Raw genomic sequence first — 13,359 nt, 5'->3', positions numbered from 1 at the left:
TAGGTGTACAGGTCCACAGGTCACTGAAAGGGGCAACACAGGTGGAGAAGGTAGTCAAGAAGGCATACGGCATGCTTGCCTTCATTGGCCGGGGCATTGAGTAGAAGAATTGGCAAGTCATGTTGCAGCTGTATAGAACCTTAGTTAGGCCACACTTGGGAGTATAGTGTTCAATTCTGGTCGCCACACTACCAGAAGGATGTGGAGGCTTTAGAGAGAGTGCAGAAGAGATTTACCACGATGTTGCCTGGTATGGAGGGCGATAGAGGTCTACAAAATTATGAGGTGCAATTACTAGGGGGCATAGGTTTAAGGTGCGAGGGACAAGGTTCAGAAGAGATGTGCGAGGCAGGTTTTTATACACAGAGGGTAGTGGGTGCCTGGAACTCACTGCCGGAGGAGGTGGTGGAAGCAGGGACGATAGTGACATTTAAGGAGCATCTTGACAAATACATGAATAGGATGGGAATAGAGGGATACGGACCCAGGAAGTGTAGAAGATTTTAGTTTAGGCGGGCAGCATGGTCGGCACAGGCTTGGAGGGCCAAAGGGCCTGTTCCGGTGCTGTACTTTTCTTTGTTCACGAGGCATCATGAAATAGACGAGTACTGAAGGTCTGTGTTCCAGAACTAGCTATGCTACTCCAGTTCAGCAACAACACTGGCCCAGATCAGGAGCAAATGCAATCCAGCCAATTGTCAAAATCATAGAACGTTTGCAGCACATAAAGAGACCACTTGGCCCATAGTGTCTGCGTCAGCCGAAAAACAAGATACCCAGCCTAATTGCACTTTCCAGCATTTGGTCTGGTTACAGCATTTAAGGTGCACATCTGACAACTTTTAACTGAGTTGAGGGTTTCTGCCTCTATTACCCTTTCAGGCGGCAAGTTCTAAACTCCTACAACCGTCTGGGGAAATTTTCTCATTTCCCTTCTAATCCTTCTATTATTCACTTTAAATATGTGCCCCCGACTCACTGACCCCTCTGCTAAAGTAAATAGTCCCTTCCCATCCACTCCATCCAGGCCCCTCACACTTTTGTACATCTCATCAATCTTCCTGGTTATTTCCTCAACATTTCAATCAAATTAGTCAGACACGACCTTCCCATAACAAATCCACGCTGACTGTCCTTGATTAATTTGTGCCTTTCTAAATGATAGTTTATTCTATCACTCAATGGATTTCAATAATTTGCCCACACTGAGGTTGGTGACTGGCCAATAATTATTCAGTCTATCCTTCGCTCCCTTTTTAAACAAAGATACAACACCTGCAGACCTCCAATATCACACCTGCATCCCGTGAAGATCGGAAAATGATGGTCAGAGCCTCCACTATTTCCTCCCTGGCTTCTTTCAACAGCCTGGGGTAGTTTAACCTTCCAAGTAGCTGTTCTCAGTCAAACTTTAGAAAATCACTCCCTCGTTTAGTAAAATTCTCTTTGCCCCAATTTAGAATTTGAATTCTCGTTTTATCTTTGTCCTTTTCCGCAATTATGTTAAAACTAACTGAATTAGGATCACTACCATCAAAATGCTCACCCACTCTCACTCCTCCCACATGCCCAGTTTAATTTCCTAAAACTAAGCCTAAAGCAGTGTCCTCTCTTGTTGAATGTGCTTCACACTGGCCAAAAAAGGTTCTCCTGAATGCACCTCAAGAATTCTGATCCCAACATTCCTTTAACATTAAATTTATCCCAATTAATATAAGGGTGGTTAAAATCTATTACTGCCACATTGTTGCACTTCAGAGATTTGCCCCCATTTTGCTCTTCTATCTCCCTCTGGCTGTTTGGGGGTCTGTAGTACACTCACAGTAATGCAACTGCCCCTTTTTTGTTCCCAAACTAAAATCCATATGCTCTCCCCTTCTCCATCGCGCCTGAAAATCATGTAACCAGGAATGTTGAGCTGCCATTACTGCCCCTCCTCTTTCTGTCATAGCTATATCATACTGCCACACCTATTTGTGTCCTCAGCCTTCTTTGGCAACACCGTCCAAATCTGCAACCTCTAATGCCTTGAGGGATAAGGGCAGCAAATACCTTGTGCACCAGAACTTCCTCTCCGATCACACATCATTTCACCTTTGCTGTGTACTGTTGTCCTTTCATTGTTGAGCCCCAAAGACCTGGAACTTCCTCCCAACTGCATTGTACAAGCTCTCTAACACAACCAGGTTTTCACCTGAGGAAGGAGCAGCGCTCCGAAAGCCAGTGACATCGAAACAAACCTGTTGGACTTTAACCTGGTGTTGTAAGACTTCATACTGTGCACAACCAGGTTCATCAGACCAGTTCCTGGGACAAGCATATTTTATCTATAAGAGTTCAAGTACAGGAGACCTATATTCCTTGCAATTGAAAATGAAATGAGATGAAAATCGCTTATTGTCACGAGTAGGCTTCAATGAAGTTACTGTGAAAAGCCCCTAGTCACCACATTCCGGCGCCTGTTCGGGGAGGCTGGTACGGGAATTGAACCGTGCTGCTGGCCTGCCTTGGTCTGCTTTAAAAGCCAGCGATTTAGCCCAGTGAGCGAGAGGTGATCTAATGGAAACATACAAAACATAAAATTCTGGGTATGATAGGATAGTTGCTGAGAAAATGATTCCCCTCGTTAGGAAATCTAGAACATGGGGGTTAACCCTGGAATAAGGGGTTAGCCATTAAGGGCTGAGAAGAGAAATTTCTTCACCCAAGGGTTGTGAATCCTGGGGATTCTTTACTCCAGAGAGCAGTGGATGCTTAGTTACTGGTACATTAGAGTCAGAGGGTGACAAATGTTTTGGCGAACAAGGGCATCGAGAGAAATAAGGATACTGTGGGAAGGTGGAGTTAAGGCCGATGATCAGCCATGATCTTGTTGAATGGCGCAGCAGGCTTGAAGGTCAAATAGCCCACTCCAGGTTCTATTTCTTATGTTCTCAAATGCGGATGGGTGGGGTAATCTACTGATGCTAATGTCCCAATATTGTATTTAAAAAGATGCTGGTCTTTACTATCCTTGCTGATGGGGGTGCAGATCCTCCTCTCATTAGTTGCTTCAATTTTCACCATTATGCACATCTGGGATGGATCCTTTGACTTGATAGATTAGCTGTGGGATCCACAATGGTAACTTTCTTTAGTTCTAAGGGGAAATGTTCTTGAGGAAGATATGAAAATGCAAGTTTAGATATTAAATTCTGGCTACAACTACAATAAAAAGTTATTTAGGGTTTAATAACCCTGTGGCAATGTATGTGCTTTTCAACAGGATATTTTGTTGAGCTTTTGGTTCTTCCAAAAAATAACCAGTTCTTATTGTTGCCGCAAAAATGAATGCTGAACCCCATCAAGGTGGTTATTTGGTCATTGTGCTCATGCCAGTTTCCAAATGAGTACTTCAAAATAGGCCTAGTGGATATCTACATGGATACTTTTTTTGTTAACTATTCATGGATATTAAAGACATTCTAGTTAACTCTGTATATAACACCTTTTGACATCCCAATCTTTATGGGTCAATGAAACATCAATGGAGAGCTTTCTATATTTTTCTCCCCATACCCACTGGTTCCCATCGTTTAGGTTAGTCAATGATGTTAGAGACTGATACTACCATTCAGTCGGTCCTGAAAGACTGCTGGCCCTGTTATCTCCAATATTTCTCTCGCACGTCATCATATCAAACACCTAATGGGAATAGATGTCTGAAGTTTCACCTTTGATAATCGTGCATTAGATTTATACATATATATATGTATGTACAGCATTCCACCCCTTACCCTGGCGACAAGACATTCAAGGAGGGGAAAAGCAAGGAGCAGGAGGGTAATGCTGAACAAAGATACTGACTGCTAAAGCATTGGAAAGGGATTTTGTACTTGAGGTCTCAAAGATTTGCATTAAGAGACAACTGAAGAGCTATAATGTTACTAGCTGTACATTGCATGCCACAGAATAGTGGGAAGGAGATTTGAGGAGCAAGTTCCAGAAAGATGGAAGAACTGTAAAAGTAATGATAACATGGAATTCAATTGTTGTAGGAAAATAATGTTAAGGACAATTAATGTTAAGGACAAAGAGGAGCGGAATTCCTGTAGTCCAAATGGTAGAACATTTCCAATCCACAGTATATTATTTATCAGTGTGTTTCAGTCCACAGAACATCATTTATCAGCGTGTTTCAAGTCCAATGAGGAACTGGTTCTGGGGAATGAAGTGAGAAAGTGGAACAAGTTTGAATGGGTGAAGGGAAGGGCATGTGAAGATAGAGCGAGAGCTGAAACAGAAAAGAATTCTTAGAATAATTGCCACACTCAAAAACAATAAAGAGCCAAACTGAATACATGGGAGAAGATAACATACAAACTAAGCAGGAGCACGTCATTCGGTCCTTTGATAATGTCATGGCTGATTAAATGGCCCCTACTTTCAAAGATGTGCAAGTTAGGTAGATTGGCCATGCTAAATTGCCCTTAGTGTCCAAAAAGGTTAGGTGAGGTTACTGGGATAGGTGAGGGGTGCTCTTTCCAAGGGTCGGCGCAGACTCGATGGGCTGAATGGCCTCCTTCTGCACTGTAAATTCTACGTCTATGTCTACTTTCCATCTATCCAGTCAGCCAAGAACCTATCCAACCTGGCCTTAATACGGAGGGGGAAATATGAGGGACACCTAATGTATGTGCTTTATGCCAAATAATATGATTTTTAATCCACTGGCAGGAAATCTTTTTTTTTTTTTTAAATAATTTTTTTTCCCGTAGTTTTCGCAAAATATCAACAACAAAATGTAAAGGGAACACAATAGACTTAAATACAAAACAAAACAATCCCGTGCCCCCCTCCCCCTATACATAAATAATAAATTAACACCCGCCGAAACACATAGCAAACATATACACCCCCTCAGATCCCCCAGTATAGACAAACAAAATCTCCCTAGCTGCGTCCCGCTTCCGAAGCTAATGCGCCAGCATCCAACTTGCCTTCTCCCCATATTCATAAACTGCTCCCTGGGCCTTCCTCCACTGCGCCTCCGCCTTCCCGGTGGTCAACAGGTCGAATTCGGCCTGGAGGCTACGCCTCTCCCTCAACAGTCCCTCCTCCGGCACCTCCGCTTACCTCCTGTCTACCCTCACCATCTCCCCCACCAGCCTCTCCCTCTGCTCTCTCCTCTCCTTATGGGCCCAAATGGAGATCAGCTCTCCCCTAACCACCACCTTCAGCGCCTCCCAGACCATCCCCACTCGGACCTCCCCGTTATCGTTGACCTCCAGGTATACTAGCAGGAAATCTAAAAATAGAGACTAAAGTGATCGGAACACCCAACATGGCTAACCCCATTTTGTATTACAAGACATTCCACATCTCAATTTACTGGAGTGGAGTCAGTCTGTTTGCAAAACCCATGGACAATGACTTGAGGGGAGCATAAAGAACACGCATCTGCTGTCTCATTAGCAAAACATACATGGCAATCACTGGAAATATTCAACTGTTGGAGATGGTCCATGTTTCTTGAACAATAAGACTTTTTTTGAGACATAACCCAATTCAAGTCATCTTTGTAATACATGAACGTCTTTTAAAAAAAAAAAAATTCCCCCTTCAGTTGGAGGAAGATCACCTGACAATCCAACCCATTGTAAGTTTTAGACACGTTTTATTTTAATATAGAGAAGACCCAAGCGGGATTCCTCCTGCCTTCCTTTTCTTCCGAGCCCACATGGTAAGCCTAGTGCCCTGTTTGCTGACTGTGTTCATTCAGGAATTCTCTGTTGCAGACCGAGAAGATTTCTTAGAAAAATCCAACCCAGCACTACGATCTCCCAACGAACAACAAAGTCAGTCGTCCACATCTTAAAACAGAAACACAAGACCATTGAATTCAACCTGAAGCCAGTCAAGTCACCAAACTACAGACTGCACACTTCTACCTTTTTATGGCCTCTAGTTCGCATAATCTATCCTTCCCCACTTGACAATCTGTATTTCTGTGCAAACTTCAAGTGCGTGTGCGCAAATATTGGTGCTTTTGTTATTTTACGGAGGTCAGTTTAAGTATAAATAAAGCAAACCTATTTCTTTGTTAAACTCAAGAAACCCTGCCCTATAGATTATTTTATGATCGCAGCGCATAAATATTTAAGTATTCACTGAATTGGCACAAATACCTGGTCAAAAAAATAAATGTTGCAGTCACACAAGGGAATCATTCAACCCTTCTTCATCTGATCGTAATAATTAAATTAGCAGGTAATAGAAGAGGGAACCCAAAAGTCTATATTGAAAGGTTGGGCAAATTTGAGACCAAAATGAGATCTTTTCCTCAATTGTGCAGAAGTCACCTGGACTGAATGGTATGCATCATTGACTGCTGAGGTTTTTAAAGGGTTAAAAAAAACAGAGGCTTTGGCCTCAATCGTCTAACCTTGGGGCTTGTGCCAGAGAACTGAAAGATTGTAAAAACAAGAACAAAACTTGGCAAGTATATGCAGTGAGCCTATGATCAGTGATGTGGAATCATTTGAAGGCAATAATGCAAGACAAAATTAATTGTCCCTTGGAAAAACATAGGTTAATAAATGACTGCTGGAACAAACTGGTTATGCGATTCCTGTATGACTAACTTTTGTTTTTCATTATTCTTTCACAGGATGTGGGTATCACTGGCTAGGCCAGAATTTATTGACCATCCTTAATTGCCCTTGTGAAGGTGGTGGTGAGCGACCTTCTTGAAATGCTACAGTGCATGGGGTGTAGGTACATCAACAGTGCCGTTAGGAAGGGATTTCCAGGCAGCACGGTGGCACAGTGGTTAACATTGCTGCCTCATGGCGCCGAGGTCCCAGGTTCGATCCCGGCTCTGGGTCACTGTCCGTGTGGAGTTTGCGCATTCTCCCCGTGTTTGTGTGGGTTTCACCCCACAACCCAAAGATGTGCAGAGTAGGTGGATTGGCCACGCTAAATTGCCCCTTAATTGGAAAAAACATAATTGGGTACTCTAAATTTATATTTGAAAAAAGGAAGGGATTTCCAGGATTTTGACCCAATGACAGTCAAGGACAATTCATATAGTTCCAAGTCAGGATGGTGTGCGACTTAGAGGGTAACTTGCAGGTGGTGGTGTTCCCATACATCTGCTGCTATTTTCCTTTTGGTGGTAGAGGTGGCAGGTTTGGAAGGTGCTTTTGAAGGAACCTTGTTGAGGAATTTCTGCATCTATGCCCCGAGACTAAGATGATTTACCTCCAACCATCTTCAACTATGCTAGGTATGACTCCAACATGGATAGTTCCCCTCAACATCACACTCATCACCCCCCCTGAAAGAACTCTCTCATCTTCACCCAGGTCACATGTAACCTGTGCACCACCTTGAACTGAATCAAGTTCATCCTCTCACAGGAGGTTGAATTCACCCTACGCATCGCCTCGTACCACAATCCCCAGCCTATTTCCTCCCCCCTCCAACTCCTCCCATTTGTTCTTGATCCTCACCACACACCCCGGTTCCACCCCAACCAACCATATATGCCCCTAATCCTACCCTCTCCGGACTCATCCGGAGCATCAGTTTCTCCAATAGGGTATGCCACGGCAACCTGAGAAATGTCCTCCACTCCTTTTGTGCAAAGTCCCTCACCTGCACTTAAATTCACTCCCCCATGGCAACTCAAACCTCTCCCGCAACTCATCCAGACCCGCACACTGCTCTTCTAGATACAAGTCCCTCACATGTCCCGCATCCCTCCACTTCCCATACATCTCCCCAACTTAAACCTGTGCTTCCCGAACAGTGGTGTCAAAACCGACATCCCCTCTAACTTAAAGCATCTCCGCAGCGGATTCCACACCCTAACCGTTGACTGTACCATGGTTTGGGAGCGCCAACCCCCCCCCTTCTGCCTCCGTAAGCAGGGACCTCTTTACCCTCGGCATCTTTCCTGCCCATATAAACTCCCAAACTACTCCAATCTCTGGAAGAAGACCTTTGGGAGAAAAATCAGGAAGGTCTGGAAAACGAACAGGATCCTTGACAGCACATTATTTTCACAATCTGCACCCTCCCTGCCAGTGTCAGAAGTAATGTATCCCATCTCTTAAAACCTAATCTCCTCCACCAACGTCATCATATTCCACCTGTGCATTATAGACCATTCGCTCGTCACCTGAATTCCCAGTACCTGAACCTTTCCCTTGCTACCTTAAATGGCAACAGCTCCAAGTTGGCCCCCTACCCTACCGCATTCACCGGAAATACCTCGCTCTTCCTGACATTAAACTTGTACCTGGAGAAGGCCCCGAACCTCTCCAATATTCCCATGATCCTACCCATACTCTCCAGCAGGATTGATACAAACAACAGCAGGTCGTCCGCTTACAACGCCACTAGGTGCTCCCTGCTCCACCTCACAATTCCCTGCCACTACACAACCCTCTAAGGACAATCCACCAAGTGTTCAATTGCCAGCGCGAACAACAACGGCGACAGAGGATACCCCTGTCTTGTTCCCCACGGAGCCCTAAACTCCATGAACTCATCCCATTTGGGCAGCATAGTAGCACAAGTGATTAGCACTGTGGCTTCACAGTGCCAGGGTCTCAGGTTCGATTCCCTGCTGGGTCACTGTCTGTGCGGAGTCTGCACGTTCTCCCAGTGTCTGCGTGGGTTTCCTCCGGGTGCTCCAGTTTCCTCCCACAGTCCAAAGATGTGCAGGTTAGGTGGATTGGCCATGATAAATTGCCCTGAGTCACCAAAAAAGGTGAGATGGGGTTATTGGGTTACGGGGATAGGGTGGAAGTGAGGGCTTAAGTGGGTCGGTGCAGACTCGATAGGCCAAATGGCCTCCTTCTGCACTGTATGTTCTATGTTCTTGTTCTACACTTGCCACCTGGGCCACATATAACAAGCGTACCCAAGCTACAAGCTTTGGGCCAAACCCAAAACTACCCAAGATCTCAAAAAAATTATCTCCACTCTGACCAAAAGCCTTCTCTGCATCCATAGAAACAATGACCTTCAGCACCCGCCCCACTGATGGGAGTCATAACCACATTCGACAGCCTCCTGATGTTACTGGAGAGCTGCCTGCCATTTCCGAAACCCGTTTGATCCTCAGTGACCACCCCTGGCACGCGTAACTCCATCTTCCCCGCCAATTTAGCCAGCACTTTCACGTCTGTGTTCAACAACGAAATGGGCCTATGCGACCCAAATGCCAACAGATCTTTGCCCTTTTTCAGGATTAGCGTGATCATTGCCTGTGTCAGTGATTCTGTCAGCTCCCCTTTCTCCAAAGCCTAACTAAACATCCACAACAAATCTCTTCCTACAAGGTTGGAAACTCAAATCCATCCAGGAACCGTCCCATATCCCCTTCCTCTCCACCTGGCTCCACCCTGTACAACTTCTCATAATACCCGCTAAACACCTCATTTATCCTCCCCAGCTCTGACGTTACCTCCCCTTCACTGTTCGCACCTTTAAAATTTATCTGGACGCAGTCTGTCTCCTGAGCTGGTGGGTCAGAATATGGCTCGCCTTCTCCCCATATTCATACTGCACCACCCCTCTCCCACCATAACTGTCCCACTGTCCTCCCCGTCGTCAACCTATCGACCTGCCCCTGCAACCTCTGTCTCTCCGCCAACAACTCCCAAGTGAGGGCCCCCGCGTATCTCCTACCCACCTCGACTGTCTCATCCAACAACTGTCCATGCTCCTCCCTCATCCTCCTGTCCCTTTTGGCCTAGAACGAGATAATTTCCCCTCGGATCACCGCCTTCAACGCCTCCCACAACGTGGCTGCCCCGTTTGATGCTACTCCTCGATTGCTGACCTCACCTTTTCACAAAACCCCTTATCTGCTAACAGACCTGAATCTTGCCTCCATCCCAGCCACTGCACCTGCCCTGCACTAAGCCTCACCTCCAGCCAATGCAGTGCATGATCGGACATCACAATCCCAGGGTACTCTGCCGCCACTAACCCCAACACCGCTCAACGCACCACAAAGAAATCAATTCGCGAGTACACCGTATCCACATGTGAGAAGCCTTCCCATCGACTTGGGGTTCAATTTGTCCTCAGTTCTATCAAAATCCCCATCCATAATCAATTGGTGCACATCCAAGTCTGGGTTCGCTTCCAGCAAACCCCACATCGTCCATCTTTGGAGCATATACATTGACTAGCACCACCGGCGTCCCCTCTAGCTCCTACTCACCAACACATACCTACTTTCCCCCCCCCCCTACTCACCATCACATACCTTCCTTCCCCCCCCCTACTCACCATCACATACCTACCTTCCTCTCCTCCTCCTCCCCCCCCCCCCCCACCCACCACCACCCCGTCTCGCACTTCCTTGGCCCCCACAAACCCTGTTCTTTTGTTCATCAAAGTGGCCAACCCCAAGTGAAATACTTGTCCTACCCTTCCCTTCCTCAACCTAACCTGGTCCGTCACCCGGAGATTGGTCTCCTGTATAAAGATCACCTCCGGCTTCAAACTTCTCAGGTGTGCAAAAACCAGAGACCTCTTAATCGGCTTGTTTTACCCACGGATTCTTACTGAAGGCTTACGCCTCCACGAGGGTTCTCCATTAAAAACAGCTAGAAGTAAGTAATGTTAATCAAGTAAATTGATTATCTCCACACTACTCCTGAGCAAGTTTGGCGCAGAAGTAAAATATAGCCTTTGTAAAGCAAAAATGGATGTAGTATTGACAAATGCACTTTCCAACTCTGACAGCAAAGTGTGAATTGTTGAGAATCCATAAACTTAAAACTAGTGCAAATCCTCAGAGGTCCAACAATGTTTAAGCCAGCTGGGATGCTTTTTCAGTAACTAATACATTTCAAGCTGAAATCAGGTCAACTCCAAAAGCTACAATACAAATTGAATTGAAAAGGCTTGAATTGAATAGACTACTGATGATCCTATGCACAATACGTTAATTGTCTATTCCCTGTAGCTCCCCCCCCCACATCCCAATAGGCTATGGTTTCTATGGCAATAAATCTGTCGGGTTTCTATGGGAATAACAAATCAAAGCACGGTTGTTGGTTGCTGTCCAGAAAGCGAATAACCAAGTAACTAACTATTCACATGTATAATGATTCTATATCCAATTGCCATACAAATTAAGTTTCCAAATTGTCTATGCATATGCTAGTATGGCAGTAAAACAGAAAATACATTTTTAAGACATACAAAATAAATGACATACCTGTTAAATTTCAAATGATTAGTTGTGGAGCAATAATTTAATAGAAAAAAGACAGCAAGGTGGTTAGAGATGCTCCAATGGCTCTGTATGCAAATATATAACCTGGTGGCATTAATATTCTTGCAGTGATGATTTTAGCCAGGACAAATGGAGCGCACACGTGTGCGCCAAGTGCGTGATTTTGTTTTTAAACATGACTCCAGCTGCTTTGGACATTTATGTGCAACAGAAGGACGAAGATCTATCCACAAGACAATGTCAGCAGTCCAAGAATACTCACCAACAACCTCCCACAGGGCAGTGTTCTTGCACTGACAGTAATCATCTACACAAGTGTCACATCCACCCTATCAGCACAAACATTCATTTATGCCGATGATATTGCTCTGATAATTTGGACACAATCTTTCCAGGATATAGAAGCCACTCTAAATTCTGACTTGTTCAAAATGGATGAATATTTCTTCAAGTGGAAACTGTAACTAAGCCCAGCCAAGTCTGCCATCTCTGCATCCCACCTTGAAAACACAAGGCACAACACCCTAAATATCACCTCCTATACAGAAAAACTGCGGTATGACCGATTCTCACCTAATCTTGGAATGCTCCCTCGACCACTGCCTAATTTACCATCATACCCTCAGAAAATCTGCAGCAAAAACCAAGACATAAGTGAATGTCTTCCATAAGCTCGCCAGCACAAAAGCGAGGGTGCAAACACTGTCGTTCTCTGCACTTCTTCTAGTCTTCTCAACAGCTAAGTACCGTGCAACTATATGGGCCACATTCAGATTTATTCACGTTCTCATTCAGATTCACATTCCCGTCGATTCAGATTCACATACCCATTGATTCAGATCAATTAATATCGCTTCAGATTCTCACGCAGATCGATTCAGGTTCTCATTCAGATCGATTCAGGTTCTCATTCAGATCGATTCAGGTTCTCATTCAGATTGATTCAGGTTCTCACTCAGATCGATTCAGGTTCTCATGTTGTCACAACGAACTCTGGCACACAACTTCACTCAATAATAAGAATAATCTCAAATTTGAGATCAACTCCAGTTCGGTGGTTACCAGTCCTCTCAAATTTCATTCCTCCCTCCATTCAAAATGACACAGCAACACGTAGAGAAATCAGCAACTTTGACCTCCCATTAGACAAAGGGGCAGAAGTAGGCCACTCGGCCCATCTAGTCTGCTCTGCCTTTCAAAGAGATCATGGTTGATCTGATAATCCTCAACTCCACTTTCCTGCCTTAACCCGATGACCCTTGATTCCCTTACTCCCCAACCACCACATGGCTCTACGAAGCCCCCCTTCTGGATACAAATACAATATCTCAACTCCATAACACCGATGAAAGCTGGAGGAAAGCCAGGGCAGAAAACACCCTCCCAAATAATCACACATCGTTTCTGAGCCAACATCTCAAAAACCAGGCTTCAATCTCCCGCAGGGGATATGGACAATCCTTAATAGAAACATGACTGGACACGGTTGATGTGGCCACCTGCTGGGTGGAGTTGAGGCCACAGTCAAATCAGTCAGCATATTAAATGACAGAATAGACTCGAGGTGCTGAATGGCGCATTCTGGCTCGCAATTCACATGTTCATAATTACAAGTCACACCTCAAAATCTCACCCGGCTGGGAAAATATGTCCCGAATCAAGTTTGAGTGTGATATACTTGAGTTACACTTGCTCTCCAGTAGGGCATTGGATTGGTTAGGGAACTTTGCATTAAAACTGAGATGACAGATACTGTTCCTAAAACCATGCGAAGATTAAGGTGATGAAGTGAGTGATTGTGTGGGTGAGTAGTGGGTGAGATTGGGAGAGTAATCATGGGAAAGTCGGGTTAGGAGGACGAGTTGGGTCAGGTTTGCAGTTGGGGGCGGGAGGGTTGTTATTGATTTCCAGCCATTCACCCACATCAGAAATTATAATACTAAGCTAAGCATCTGATTAAGTATCACGGATCTAGTCCAAGTCTCCAACACTGTGGTCAGTGTCACTGACATTCTTGTAGTAACCCAGGCAATGTAAACTCGCCCACCAGAGGTTTAAACTTCCCAGGTAAATACTTCATGTGCATGGGTCATGACTTCTCATTGGTCTTGAAA

At 44.9% G+C, this 13,359-nt stretch overlaps 1 protein-coding gene, 1 long non-coding RNA gene and 1 other non-coding gene across 6 annotated transcripts in view; 1 reads left to right on the top strand and 2 right to left on the bottom strand.

Moving 5' to 3' along the window:
- The window catches only part of LOC140392826 (centrosomal protein of 104 kDa-like), a 493,850-nt gene that overhangs the window by 52,345 nt on the left and 428,146 nt on the right, over positions 1 to 13,359 (bottom strand). The gene's annotated exons all lie outside the window — the stretch shown is intronic.
- The window catches only part of LOC140392830 (uncharacterized), a 137,205-nt gene that overhangs the window by 109,763 nt on the left and 14,083 nt on the right, over positions 1 to 13,359 (top strand). The gene's annotated exons all lie outside the window — the stretch shown is intronic.
- Positions 3,589 to 3,730, bottom strand: LOC140393392 (small nucleolar RNA U109). The gene has a single exon (XR_011935587.1). It is a non-coding gene; the product is annotated as a small nucleolar RNA U109 (small nucleolar RNA).

The sequence above is a fragment of the Scyliorhinus torazame genome, chromosome 16 (assembly GCF_047496885.1).
Source record: "Scyliorhinus torazame isolate Kashiwa2021f chromosome 16, sScyTor2.1, whole genome shotgun sequence".
Taxonomy (NCBI): domain Eukaryota; kingdom Metazoa; phylum Chordata; class Chondrichthyes; order Carcharhiniformes; family Scyliorhinidae; genus Scyliorhinus; species Scyliorhinus torazame.
Note: the sequence above shows the minus strand (reverse complement) of the source record. Positions and strands in the feature narration are given on the sequence as shown.